Here is a 14,775-nt window from a genome sequence, read left to right on the forward strand (position 1 = left end):
AGTGTGACAGACGCATGCGCAGTAAGAAATCCCGCGTAGCAGCGGCCATTTTATTGCAAGCGGATTAACATTAGTAAAAGCACATATGCAAGCTTCTTCTAGATACCCAATGTGTTGTGAAATGCAATATTAATAAGACAAACATGTTGGTTAGCGCATTAACGTTATGTCGAGAGAACTGAATTCAAGCAAGTCACGTTACGTGCGAATCCTTGCTCCATCGCCTGCAACTGGATAACTGGTTAAAGATCCCCTGGCTTAATTATTTAGCCAATTCTTTTGGGGTCACATTCGATCGAACTATAGGAAAAATCAAAATGAAGTATCTGGTTTGTCCAAACAGGAGTTAAAGAGCACCTTCCTGTGCCACAAGAACGAACGCAGGCTGAGAATAGTAGAGAAGCAAACCACGTATCAGCTTTACCATCTGCATATAGATATGGAGGGCTTCGAAACTTACCTTTCACTTGTCACGAGATCTTCCCACCATCATGTTTTAACTGGAATGAGGTTAGGCCTTGTGCATCACTTAGTTACGTTCCCTACGATGAAACAGCGCCCCGTCTCCCCAGGCCCATGTGACGGGAACACTAAGCAGAGCACCTTGCACTTTCTACTTTTATGCGATCTATACCTGTCTTTTAGAATTGCTTTTCTTAAACCATTGTTTAAAAAGTATGACGCCAAAACCACTAATGCCGCTCTGACCCTACTTTTTTCACTAAGAGAACCAGAGACCTGTTTTTTACTGCAACATTTATATTAAGTGCAATTAATGCCAGGAAGAGTATGCGGTTCTAGTGTAATTAACCATCCCCCTTGAGACCGCGGTTGGTCCCATTAATTAGGCACATTGCACTTTACACTTTGCACTTTCTGTAACTTTTGTGCCTGGATCTTGTTACCAAAATATCATGTAATGCTGCTATGCGTGTTGTTTAAAATAGGAGAACTGACGTAGTCTCGGATGTTTTAATGGAATCAGTCTTTGTCATTTTTATCATGGATGTCGACTTTTTATTAACTGCTCTTTCTCTGTACTGTGATTATATATTGTGCTTTTATGGTTGTTTGTTCCAACCGAATAAAGCTTATTGAATTGAATTGAAACTATTGCTATGATGGCATTAACCAGGGATCAGGGTGGAGGAAAGAAATGTGCAGATCTTGCAACAAACCTGCAGCCTTAGGATTAGGGTTGCCAGCTCATGATTTTGATGGCCCAAGTGGTACAAACATAAACAGTCACCTGACGCTGTATTGTCAGCACTCGTCCTGTGCATACTTCGAACAGCAAATATAAGTAGAAGGCACTTTTAATTGTGTTCTAGGGCGGCCTGAATGGTCCATGACTGATAATTAAAGGGAACAAAGACAGAGAAGTCACATTACAAATGTATACATATTTATTTATTAGCATATACTGTGTTTTTAAAAAGCCTCCTTGATGCACCTTTGCACAACCACGCCCAGCGGACTCTAGCGCTGACGTGGATTGCCTTCCAGGCTTGCCGCCATTCGCTCTGCACCTCGAGGCCACGCCCATCTCCCTAGGCCACGCCCCCTGCACTGTGTACTTTAGGCGCGCTGATCACTAGCGCGACCTAGAAGATTGCACATCTCCTGAGGCGGAAGCCGGGAGAAGGGACTGCTAAATCAGCAAATTGCTTTTTTAAAATTTGATTGCTTACTGTGATTACTGTGTTTTTAAAAAGCCTCCTTGATGCACCTTTGCACAACCACGCCCAGCGGACTCTAGCGCTGACGTGGATTGCCTTCCAGGCTTGCCGCCATTCGCTTGGCACCTCGAGGCCACGCCCATCTCCCTAGGCCACGCCCCCCTACACTTCAATCATGTGCACTTCCCGGCCGACAGCGGACGAGGGCAGCGGGCGCGCCGTTTGCGCGGGCAAGCCCGTCTGCGCCCTTCCGCGCCAGCTCCGTGCCTAGGGCCTGCCATGCTGCCAGTTCTCCGGCCGCCCAGATACTAACATGGTCCAAATCACAGCTTCTGGACATAGGTAAGACATCCTGTTCGTCTCCCTCACCCTGCTGCTTTCCCCTGCCTAGCCCCTTTTCACACAAATGCCCTAACTGCTCTTTCTCGCTCCACCCCACCTCGACCTGCCCACGCAAACCCGCTGACACCAACCCCCTCCCTACCAAAACCTATTCTATGGGACTAGTGAACTGCCGCTCACTACCCGACCACGCCAATGACATCTGGCTGCTACTGTCCTCTACACCCTGGGACATAGTTTTTCTAACTGAGACCTGGATTAAAGACTCCTCCAACCCTGACATCGCTCTAGCTATTCCACCGGGCTACATATTTTCTGGATTTAGCCGCGAAGGCTCCAAACCAGGAGGAGGAATAGGGGTAATTTTAAGGAATCACCTAAAAATTACCACCAGGAAAATCACTAACGCCAAACCTATAGAAGCTTTATATTTCTCTATCGTAGATTCCACCACCGCCATCTCCTCAGGGATGTTGGCCTACGCCCCCCCTAACTCTTCCCAACCTGCCATCCAAGAGCTATTGGCAATTACAGCAGATCTCTCCATCAAACACTCTGACTTCATTGCTCTGGGAGACTTCAACCATCATGTAGACGTCAGCAGCTGCAATCGCGCAGCCCTTCTCCTGGATTCAATGCAAAATCTTAATCTATCACAAAGGGTAACAGGCCCTACTCATGTCGCTGGGCACACTCTCGACCTCATATTCTCTAATCATGAGAAACTTATAACCTTCCCCCTTTACCCTGACATGGTCTGACCACTACTTAGTACCTTTTGAGATTTCTCTACCCCAAATTATTAAACAAGAATCCGCCATTAGAACTCAAGGCAGAAAATGGCACAAACTCTCTCTAACTGCCTTAGAGCAAATATATGATACGACTCGCAGCCCTCTTCTGGAGGACCTGGACGCCGCAGTATGCACACTAAACAATGACCTCACCTCTGCAATAGAAAAAATAGCCCCATTGCGTCCTCTCACCTCCAACAGACAAAAACCTTCTGCCCCATGGTTCACACAAGAACTCAGGGCACATAGAAGCATGTGCAAGAAGCTTGAACGACTCTGGAGACAAAACTATGACCCAACAGCCAAGGCGCTTTATAGACAAGGCCTTAAAGAGTTTCGTAAACTTAAACACCATTCCATGAGCACTTACTTCTCTGACACCATTGCCAAAGCAAGGAATTCCACCAGGACCCTCTTCAATATAGTCAAAGACTTCACTCAGCCTAATGCTCTCGCTGCCCCAATCCCCATGTCGCAAACATTATGCGACAATCTCTCAAACTTTTTTGAAGAGAAAATTATCAACATTGCAGCTACTATCCATCAAAATGGTAAGGTCAACACTAAAGATCCTGACACGAATCATAATCTGGCCTTTACAACATTCCAACCTCTTACTAAGGAACAAGCTACGAAATTATTTCTGGATTGCAAATCAGGCTCTCCCCTAGACCCTGCTCCAGCCTTAATCCTGAATGATATTGCTCCTTTAATTATCGACTCCCTACTCGAAATCTGGAATTCCTCCCTTTCCACCAGTGTCGTCCCTGCAGCCTGGAAACACGCATTACTTATCCCTATCCAAAAAAAAGTAGGTATGGACCCTCTTTGTCTGAGTAATTACCGTCCGATTTCACTTCTACCCAAACCCGCCAAAGTACTAGAGAAGGCAGTTCAACTACAACTATCAGACTACCTGGAATCTAACTCCCTGTTTCATGACACCCAGTCTGGCTTCAGACCGGACTTTAGTACCGAGTCAGCACTACTCGAAGTCTCTGAGTCAATTAGGGAATGCACGGACAGGGGAGAGGAGGCCATGTTGGTCCTCCTCGACCTGTCCGCTGCATTCAACACCATCTCACACGACACACTAATGACTCGCCTACAAGAGACAGGGATTGGCGGCCCTCCCCTCCTGTGGGTAAAATCTTTTTTAAAAAACAGAACCCAACAAGTGATGCTGGGATCGTTTCTCTCTGCCAAAAAACCACTGACTTGGGGAGTCCCACAGGGCTCCGCCTTAAGCCCTCTCCTGTTCAATGTGTACCTTAAACCATTAGCAAAGATTGTCGAATCGTGTGGAGTCAAGGCGACTTTCTACGCCGACAACACCCAACTGGTGTTCTCCTTTAAAGACCATGCTGAAAAATCATTTGACAACTTCCGCCACTGCATGTTAAAGATCGCCTCGTGGATGTCTGAGAACAATTTAAAACTCAACACTGATAAGACTGAAGTCTTATTTTTTAATCAAAAATCTCCTTTACCCCCTAATATCTGGTGGCCGTCCGAACTAAACCCCCCCCCAGAGCCGGTCCCAGCGGCCCGAAACCTAGGATTTCAATTCGACACTTCTCTCTCCTGTAAAACCCAAATCAGCAAAGTTACCTCTGCTTGCTTTGGGAAGCTACGTATGTTAAAAAAAATCATTCCCTACCTACCACTTGACTCCCGAAAAACAGTAATCCATGCCCTGATAACCTCCCATCTAGACTACGCGAATAGCCTGTATGTAGGTGCCCCATCCTATCTCATCAACCAGCTACAGAGAGTCCAGAACGCAGCGGCCAGGTTAATCAACAATATCCCTTTCCGTCACTCCATCTCACCCCACCTTATCAAACTCCACTGGCTCCCAATAAAAATGCGGATCCAATTCAAAGCCCTGACCTTGGCTTTCAGAGCCCTCAATGACCGTGGCCCTGCATACCTCCGGCGCAGACTGAGGCTCTCTCAGTCACAGCGTAACCTCAGATCCAATAATCTACGCTTAATGATATCCCCCCGGTTTCGTCTCACACGTACGGGTGGAAGGGCTTTTGCCGTTGTCACCTCTAAACTCTGGAACCAGCTACCCACAGAGTTAAGATTCACCACCTCAGAACCCCTTTTCCGAAAAAAATTAAAGACCTGGTTCTTCTCCCAGATCTAAAACTTCCCTCTTTCCTCCTTTCCCCATTTCCCCTTCTGAGATAAGGTCTTCAGCGCCGGGACACCTCCGTCGGAGGTAGCTGTGCGCTCTACAAAATACTAAATAAATAAATATTTAGTGTCAAGACACAATTTACAGGCTGTTAAAAAAACACATGGCTGTCTGGCATTTTTCTTTTGGTAACTTGAAGCCCTGTGTGGTTGTGGGCCTGCCTGTGTAAATTTAAAAGAAACTTTGTCTCCATTCTGCCAAGAGCTTCCTCCCAGAACGGGGTTAAACTGGTGGAGCTGAAATGTTTCAGCTTTGGGAGGCAGGATGTCTCCTTTGCTAAAACTGAAAGCAAAGAACAGACCGTCCTTTCAGCTGCAGGGGAGGCAAGGACTCTCCTGGAGACCCTGCCTCCCACTGCAGTTGAAGCATCCCAGCAGGGGCGGCTCTAGACTCATGGCGGCCCTGGGCAGGGAGCGTAGGTAGGGGGCCCCGGAAGAGGGGGTCCGGGCGGGGCAGAGTTCCCCCCCCCCCCGGAGCTCAGGAAGGTGTTTGGAAGTAGAACAATCAATCAATCAATCAATCAATCACAGCATTTGTAGAGCGCGCTACTCAACCGGGAGGGTCTCAAGGCGCATGGGGGAGGGGGGTCCGCTACTGCTCGAACAGCCAGGTCTTGAGCTGCTTCCTGAAGGAGAGATGGTCTTGGGTTCGCCGAAGGTGGGTGGGGAGGGAGTTCCAAGTCTTGGCTGCCAGGTAGGAGAAGGATCTTCCTCCGGCGGTGGCTCTTCGGATGCGTGGTACGGCGGTGAGGGCGAGGCTTGTAGAACGTAGCTGGCGGGTGGGTGTGTAGAAGGTCAGGCGGTCGTTGAGGTACTTGGGGCCCAGGTCGTGGAGAGACTTGTGGGCGTGGGTGAGGAGCCTGAACGTGATCCTCTTGCTGACGGGGAGCCAGTGCAGGTCTCTCAGGTGTCCGGTGATGTGGCTGTGTCGGGGGATGTCCAGGATGAGTCGTGCGGAGACGTTCTGGATGCGTTGGAGTCTTTTTTGAAGTTTGGCTGTGGTTCCGGCGTAGAGGGTGTTCCCGTAGTCCAGTCGGCTGGTGACGAGTGCCTGGGTGACGGTCTTCCTGGTTTCAGTGGGGATCCATCTGAAGATCTTGCGGAGCATGCGCAGGGTGTTGAAGCATGAAGATGAGACGGCGTTGACTTGTCTGGTCATCGACAGGGAGGAGTCCAGGATGAAGCCCAGGTTGCGTGCGTGGTCCGTTGGTTTGGGAGCGGTGCCCAGGGCCGGGGGCCACCAGGAGTCGTCCCAGGCAGAGGGTGATGATCCCAGGATGAGGTCTTCCGTCTTGTCTGAGTTCAGTTTAAGGCGGCTGTTCCTCATCCAGTCGGCGACGTCTTTCATCGCTTCGTGTAGGTTGGCTCTGGCGGTGGTGGGGTCGTTGGTGAGGGAGAGGATCAGCTGGGTGTCGTCGGCGTAGGAGATGATGTTGAGGTTGTGTTGGCATGCGATGGCTGCGAGGGGGCTCATGTAGACGTTGAAGAGGGTTGGACTGAGTGAAGATCCTTGTGGTACGCCGCAGATGACTTCGGTGGCCTCGGATCTGAACTGAGGGAGGCGGACTCTCTGGGTTCTTCCGGCGAGGAACAAGATGATCCACTCCAGTGGTTTCTCTCGGATTCCGATGTTGCTGAGGCGCTTCACTAGGGTGCGGTGGCAGACAGTGTCGAACGCCGCTGAGAGGTCCAGGAGGATGAGGGCCGCTGTTTCCCCGTTGTCGATCAGGGTTCTGATGTCGTCGGTGGCTGCGATTAGGGCGGTCTCGGTGCTGTGGTTGGCCCGGAACCCGGACTGCGAGGGGTCGAGGGATCCGTTTGTCTCGAGGAAGGCGGCAAGCTATCTGTTGACGGTCTTCTCGATGACTTTGGCCGGAAAAAGAAGGAGCGAGATGGGACGGTAGTTCTTGAGGTCGGTGGGGTCCGCCGTTGGTTTCTTCAGGAGGGCGGTCAGCTCGGCGTGCTTCCAGCTCTCCGGGAAGGTGGTGGTGTGGAAGGAGGAGTTGATGATGTCTCGGAGATGGGGTGCGATGATGGCGTCGGCTTTGTTGAAGACGTGGTGTGGGCATGGGTCGGTTGGTGATCCGGAGTGGATGGAGTTCATCGTGCGGGTGGTTTCTTCGGTGCTGATCGGGGTCCAGTTGCAGAGGGTGGTGGTGGTGGGCGTTGGTTCGGTGGTAGGGTGCGTGGTCTGTGCGTCGAAGCTGTTGTGTATGTCGGCGATCTTGCGGTGGAAGAACGAGGCGAGTGAGTTGCAGAGGTCTTGCGATGTCGTTGTTTCCAGCGCTGGGGTTGGAGAACTCTTTGACGATGCAGAAGAGTTCCTTGCTGTCGTGGGCGTTGTTGTCCAGTCTTTCTTTGAGTGCCGTCTTCTTGGTGGCGCTGGAGGCCGCCAAATCCCTGCCAGGAGCCGCAACGCAAATATGTATCCATCCTCAGAGGATTTTTATATTATGGATATATATTGGCGTGGTGGCCCCTGGGGTTTGGCGGCCCTGTGCAGGTGCACAGCTTGCACATGCCTAAGGCCGCCCCTGATCCCTGCTCTACCAATGAACCCCCTCCTGGGAAGGTTAACTGTTAGCTCTTTACATGACAAAAGCACAAGTCCTGCCTTATCTATTTCCCCCCCCCGCCCCTCCAGCCCTCAGTTACTGGAGCTCCCCAATGAGCAGATTCCAGCCTCGAACAACAAAAAACTCTGAAAGGGAAGATGTTAGTGTGGAGTGCGCCCCCCCCTGAGATGGCGTTGTGCCCCCCCGAGATGGTGTCGTGCCCCCCCTGAGACGGCATCGTGCCCCCCCTGAGATGGTGTCCCACCCCCCCCTGAGATGGTGTCGCCCCCCCCAAGATGGCGTCATGCCCCCCTGAGATGGCGTCGCGCCCCCCTGAGATGGTGTCATGCCCCCCTGAGATGGTATCGCACCCCCTCCCTGAGATGGTGTCGCCCCCCCTGAGATGGTGTCATGCCCCCCTGAGATGGCATCGCGCCCCCCTGAGATGGTGTTGCACCCCCCCTGAGATGGTGTCGACCCCCCTAAGATGGCGTCGTGCCCCCCCTGAGATGGTGTCGCGCCCCCCCCTGAGATGGTGTCGTGCCCCCCTGAGATGGTGTCGTGCCCCTCCCCGAGATGGTGTCATGCCCCCCCCCGAGATGGTGTTGTGCCCCCCCTGAGATGGTGTTGCCCCCCCTGAGATGACGTTGCACCCCCCCGAGATGGTGTCGCGCCCCCTGAGATGGTGTCGGGCCCCCCCCGAGATGGTGTCACGCCCCACCGCGATGGTGTTGTGCCCCCCCCCCGAGATGGTGTCGTGCCCCCCCTGTGATGGTGTCGCCCCCCATGAGATGGTGTCGCACCCCCCCTGAGATGGTGTCGCCCCCCCCGAGATGGTGTCGTGCCCCCCTCGAGATGATGTCGTGCCCACCCTGAGATGGTGTCGCACCCCCCCCTGAGATGGTGTCGCGCCCCCCCCCTGAGATGGTGTCACGCCACCCTGAGATGGCGTCGTGCCCCCCTGAGATGGTGTCATGCCCCCCTGTGATGGTGTCGCCCCCCCCCTGAGATGGTGTCGCTCCCCCCCCCGAGATGGCATTGTGCCCCCCAATCTGAACATTTACTTCAAGAGCAGGGCAAGGTTTGCTGTGAGCCGGGAGTGATTCACTGTCACAGGGATGACATTTCCACGCGGCCCTTCCTTGCTCTGACCCCTCTGACCCCCTGCGGCCCTTCCTTGCTCTGACCCCCTGCGGACCCCCTGCGCCCCTTCCTTGCTCTGACCCCCTGCGGCCCTTCCTTGCTCTGACCCCCTGACCCCTGCGGCCCTCCCTGACCCCCTGCGCCCCTTCCTGACCCCCTGCGCCCCTCCCTGACCCCTGCGGCCCTCCCTGACCCCCTGCGGCCCTCCCTGACCCCCTGCGCCCCTTCCTGACCCCCTGCGTCCCTCTCTGACCCCCGTGGCCCTCCCTGACCCCCTGCGGCCCTCCCTGACCCCTGCGGCCCTCCCTAACCCCCTGCGCCCCTTCCTGACCCCCTGCATCCCTCTCTGAACCCCGCAGCCCTCCCTGACCCCCTGAGGCCCTCCCTGACCCCTGCGGCCCTCCCTAACCCCCTGCGTCCCTCCCTGACCCCCTGCGAGATGGGACGGTAGTTCTTGAGGTCGGTGGGGTCCGCCGTTGGTTTCTTCAGGAGGGCGGTCAGCTCGGCGTGCTTCCAGCTCTCCGGGAAGGTGGCGGTGTGGAAGGAGGAGTTGATGATGTCTCGGAGATGGGGTGCGATGATGGCGTCGGCTTTGTTGAAGACGTGGTGTGGGCATGGGTCGGTTGGTGATCCGGAGTGGATGGAGTTCATCGTGCGGGTGGTTTCTTCGGTGCTGATCGGGGTCCAGTTGCAGAGGGTGGTGGTGGTGGGCGTTGGTTCGGTGGTAGGGTGCGTGGTCTGTGCGTCGAAGCTGTTGTGTATGTCGGCGATCTTGCGGTGGAAGAACGAGGCGAGTGAGTTGCAGAGGTCTTGCGATGTCGTTGTTTCCAGCGCTGGGGTTGGAGAACTCTTTGACGATGCAGAAGAGTTCCTTGCTGTCGTGGGCGTTGTTGTCCAGTCTTTCTTTGAGTGCCGTCTTCTTGGTGGCGCTGGAGGCCGCCAAATCCCTGCCAGGAGCCGCAACGCAAATATGTATCCATCCTCAGAGGATTTTTATATTATGGATATATATTGGCGTGGTGGCCCCTGGGGTTTGGCGGCCCTGTGCAGGTGCACAGCTTGCACATGCCTAAGGCCGCCCCTGATCCCTGCTCTACCAATGAACCCCCTCCTGGGAAGGTTAACTGTTAGCTCTTTACATGACAAAAGCACAAGTCCTGCCTTATCTATTCCCCCCCCCCGCCCCTCCAGCCCTCAGTTACTGGAGCTCCCCAATGAGCAGATTCCAGCCTCGAACAACAAAAAACTCTGAAAGGGAAGATGTTAGTGTGGAGTGCGCCCCCCCCTGAGATGGCGTTGTGCCCCCCCGAGATGGTGTCGTGCCCCCCCTGAGACGGCATCGTGCCCCCCCTGAGATGGTGTCCCACCCCCCCCTGAGATGGTGTCGCCCCCCCCAAGATGGCGTCATGCCCCCCTGAGATGGCGTCGCGCCCCCCTGAGATGGTGTCATGCCCCCCTGAGATGGTATCGCACCCCCTCCCTGAGATGGTGTCGCCCCCCCTGAGATGGTGTCATGCCCCCCTGAGATGGCATCGCGCCCCCCTGAGATGGTGTTGCACCCCCCCTGAGATGGTGTCGACCCCCCTAAGATGGCGTCGTGCCCCCCCTGAGATGGTGTCGCGCCCCCCCCTGAGATGGTGTCGTGCCCCCCTGAGATGGTGTCGTGCCCCTCCCCGAGATGGTGTCATGCCCCCCCCGAGATGGTGTTGTGCCCCCCCTGAGATGGTGTTGCCCCCCCTGAGATGACGTTGCACCCCCCCGAGATGGTGTCGCGCCCCCTGAGATGGTGTCGGGCCCCCCCCGAGATGGTGTCACGCCCCACCGCGATGGTGTTGTGCCCCCCCCCGAGATGGTGTCGTGCCCCCCCTGTGATGGTGTCGCCCCCCATGAGATGGTGTCGCACCCCCCCTGAGATGGTGTCGCCCCCCCGAGATGGTGTCGTGCCCCCCTCGAGATGATGTCGTGCCCACCCTGAGATGGTGTCGCACCCCCCCCTGAGATGGTGTCGCGCCCCCCCCCCTGAGATGGTGTCACGCCACCCTGAGATGGCGTCGTGCCCCCCTGAGATGGTGTCATGCCCCCCTGTGATGGTGTCGCCCCCCCCCCTGAGATGGTGTCGCTCCCCCCCCGAGATGGCATTGTGCCCCCCAATCTGAACATTTACTTCAAGAGCAGGGCAAGGTTTGCTGTGAGCCGGGAGTGATTCACTGTCACAGGGATGACATTTCCACGCGGCCCTTCCTTGCTCTGACCCCTCTGACCCCCTGCGGCCCTTCCTTGCTCTGACCCCCTGCGGACCCCCTGCGCCCCTTCCTTGCTCTGACCCCCTGCGGCCCTTCCTTGCTCTGACCCCCTGACCCCTGCGGCCCTCCCTGACCCCCTGCGCCCCTTCCTGACCCCCTGCGCCCCTCCCTGACCCCTGCGGCCCTCCCTGACCCCCTGCGGCCCTCCCTGACCCCCTGCGCCCCTTCCTGACCCCCTGCGTCCCTCTCTGACCCCCGTGGCCCTCCCTGACCCCCTGCGGCCCTCCCTGACCCCTGCGGCCCTCCCTAACCCCCTGCGCCCCTTCCTGACCCCCTGCATCCCTCTCTGAACCCCGCAGCCCTCCCTGACCCCCTGAGGCCCTCCCTGACCCCTGCGGCCCTCCCTAACCCCCTGCGTCCCTCCCTGACCCCCTGCGCCCCTCCCTGACCCCCGCGGCCCTCCCTGACCCCCTGCGCCCCTCCCTGACCCCCTGCTCCCCTCCCTGACCCCCACGGCCTTCCCGGACCCCCTGCGCCCCTCTCTGACCCCCTGCAGCCCTCCCTGACCCCCTGCATCCCTCTCTGACCCCCGTGGCCCTCTCTGACCCCCTGCGGCCCTCTCTGACCCCCTGCGCCCTCTCTGACCCCCTGCGCCCTCCCTGACCCCCTGCGCCCCTCTCTGACCCCCTGCGCCCTCCCTGACCCCCTGCGCCCCTCCCTGACCCCCGCGGCCCTCCCTGACCCCCTGCACCCCTCTCTGACCCCCGCGGCCTTCCCTGACCCCCTGCGCCCCTCTCTGACCACCTGCGGCCCTCCCTGACCCCCTGCGTCCCTCTCTGACCCCCGTGGCCCTCTCTGACCCCCTGCGCCCCTCTCTGACCCCCTGCGCCCTCCCTGACCCCCTGCGCCCTCCCTGACCCCCTGCCTCTCCTCTCTCGTGCTGCGGTTGGACACTTCGGCCTTCCTTTCTATTGCTAATATCTCTTATCGATCAGCGTCCGATGAATCCAATCCTCTCCTGGGTTGGAGGGTCTTTAGGGTGCTTTGCACCTCGGTCAGCAACAAGTTGCCCCTGGACCCCTCAGACGTCACTCCCAGGAGAGTTGACGTAAAGCGCCACAGATCACCCGCACTTTCTTCCCTCTGCACTTTGTTTCCTTTTAAAAACTCAAACCCGCGCAGACCCCAGGCCAGAAGACCCCTCGTTTGCAGCCGAAGATGCGTCATCGTCGCCGCGGACTACGAGGTCGGAGTTCAAATACGTTTAAACCTACTGGACCAACTGACTCTTCAAATAGACGCTTTTTTTGTTCAGGTTTCATTTTACCCTCAATTATCAATATTTTCAATATAGTTCATGAAATATGACTTCCAATCGGGCCCTTTCACACACGGTTCTCCCCCAGCGGCCAGAAGCTTCTGGGTCAATCAATACCTTTGGCTGCTCATGTTTTCAAGGTATATGTAACAAAAACAAAAAAAATATTATAATAAGAATAGCCAATAATTATAGCATGAAATTGACTAGGAATTGTAGGGAAAAGAATTATGAAGGGAAGAGAAAGGAGAGCGCTTGATTGAAACACTAAAACCACTTTGCCTCATATGAATAATGCACACAACACAGTACACCGTTACCATGGCATCCTATGACGTAACTCACCTACAGGTCACGTGATGATGACTTCCTCTGCACTGTTGATCAGCAGAACTACCGAGCAGGCCAAGCCCGGACACTTCAAAGGTAAACATCATCATAACTTCCAAGTACTTACGATTGGGGATTCCAGCAGTCAAAAGGCAAAAAGCACTTCAGCACCTTTAAAGCACGTCAACACCTTTAAAGCACTTCAACACCTTGAAAGCACTTCGACATCTTTAAAACACTTCAACACCTTTATAGCACTTCAAGACCTTTAAAGCAATTCAGGACCTTTAAAGCACTTCAGCATCTTTAAAGCACTTCAACACCTTGAAAGCACTTCGACACCTTTAAAACACTTCAACACCTTTAAAGCACTTCAAGACCTTTAAAGCAATTCAGGACCTTTAAAGCACTTCAGCATCTTTAAAGCACTTCAACACCTTTAAATCACTTCTTGGCCTTTAAAACACTTCAGGACCCTTAAAGCACTTCAGGACCTTTAAAGCAATTCAGGACCTTTAAAGCACTTCAGCATCTTTAAAGCACTTCAACACCTTTAAATCACTTCAACACCTTTAAAGCACTTCAACACCTTTAAAGCACTACAGCACCTTTAAAGCACTTCAACGTCTTTAAAGCACCTTTAAAGCACTTCAACACCTTTAAAGCATGTCAACACCTTTAAAACACTTCAACACCTTTAAAGCACTTCAACATCTTTAAAGCACTTCAGCACCTTTAAATCACTTCAACACCTTTAAAACACTTCAACACCTTTAAAGCACTTCAGCACCTTTAAGTCACTTCAACACCTTTAAAACACTTCAACACCTTTAAAGCACTTCAACACCTTTAAAGCACTTCAGCACCTTTGAAGCACTTCAACACCTTTAAAACACTTCAGGACCTTTAAAGCACTTCAGGACCTTTAAAGCGCTTCAACACCTTTAAAGCACTTCAGCACCTTTAAAGCACTTCAACACCTTTAAAGCACTTCAACACATTTAAAGCACTTCAGTGCCTTTAAAACACTTCAACATCTTTAAAGCACTTCAGCACCTTTAAAGCACTTCAACACCTTTAAAGCACTTCAGCACCTTTGAAGCACTTCAACACCTTTAAAACACTTGAGGACCTTTAAAGCACTTCAGGACCTTTAAAGCGCTTCAAAACCTTTAAAGCACTACAGCACCTTTAAAGCACTTCAACACCTATAAAGCACTTCAGCACCTTTAAAGCACTTCAACACTTTTAAAGCACTTCAACACATTTAAAGCACTTCAGCGCCTTTAAAACACTTCAACATCTTTAAAGCACCTTTTAAGCACTTCAAAGTCTTTAAAGCACTTCAACATCTTTAAAGCACCGTTAAAGCACTTCAATGTCTTTAAAGCACTTCAACATCTTTAAAGCACTACAACGTCTTTAAAGAACCTTTAAAGCACTTCAACACCTTTAAAGCATGTCAACACCTTTAAAACACTTCAACACCTTTAAAGCACTTCAGCACCTTTAAATCACTTCAACACCTTTAAAACACTTCAACACCTTTAAAGCACTTCAGGACCTTTAAAGCACTTCAGCACATTTAAAGCACTTCAACACCTTTAAAACACTTCAGGACCTTTAAAGCACTTCAGGACCTTTAAAGCACTTCAACACCTTTAAAGCACTTCAGCACCTTTAAAGCACTTCAACACCTTTAAAGCACTTCAGCACCTTTAAAACACTTCAACATCTTTAAAGCACATTTAACACCTTGGCTGCTAGTGATATTTTCCTCCTGTGCTGAATTTATATTTTCCTATTGTTCAAGACGAGCTCAGCTCGTCATGAGCAGTGAAGCGGTTAAAGCACTTAAACGTCTTTAAAGCACTTCAACATTTATTTATTTATTTATTTATTTTACATATTTATAGAGCGTTCTAATACCCGGAGGTGTCCTGGCGCTAGAAGGATAGACTGGTGTGATGGAGCGTGCTTACTGAGTGAAGAGCCATGTTTTTAGACCTCTTCTAAAGGCCATCAGATTCTGGGTTTGTCTGAGCGCAAGTGGAAGTTTATTCCAGGCCTCAGCCGCCCCGAGAGAAAAGCTTCTGCCTCCCCAGCGAGCTTTTTTAATTCTGGGGACCGTAACCAGAGCCAGTTGTCCTGACCTCAAAGTTCTTG

Source organism: Lissotriton vulgaris, unplaced genomic scaffold, assembly GCF_964263255.1.
Source record: "Lissotriton vulgaris unplaced genomic scaffold, aLisVul1.2 SCAFFOLD_881, whole genome shotgun sequence".
NCBI lineage: Eukaryota > Metazoa > Chordata > Amphibia > Caudata > Salamandridae > Lissotriton > Lissotriton vulgaris.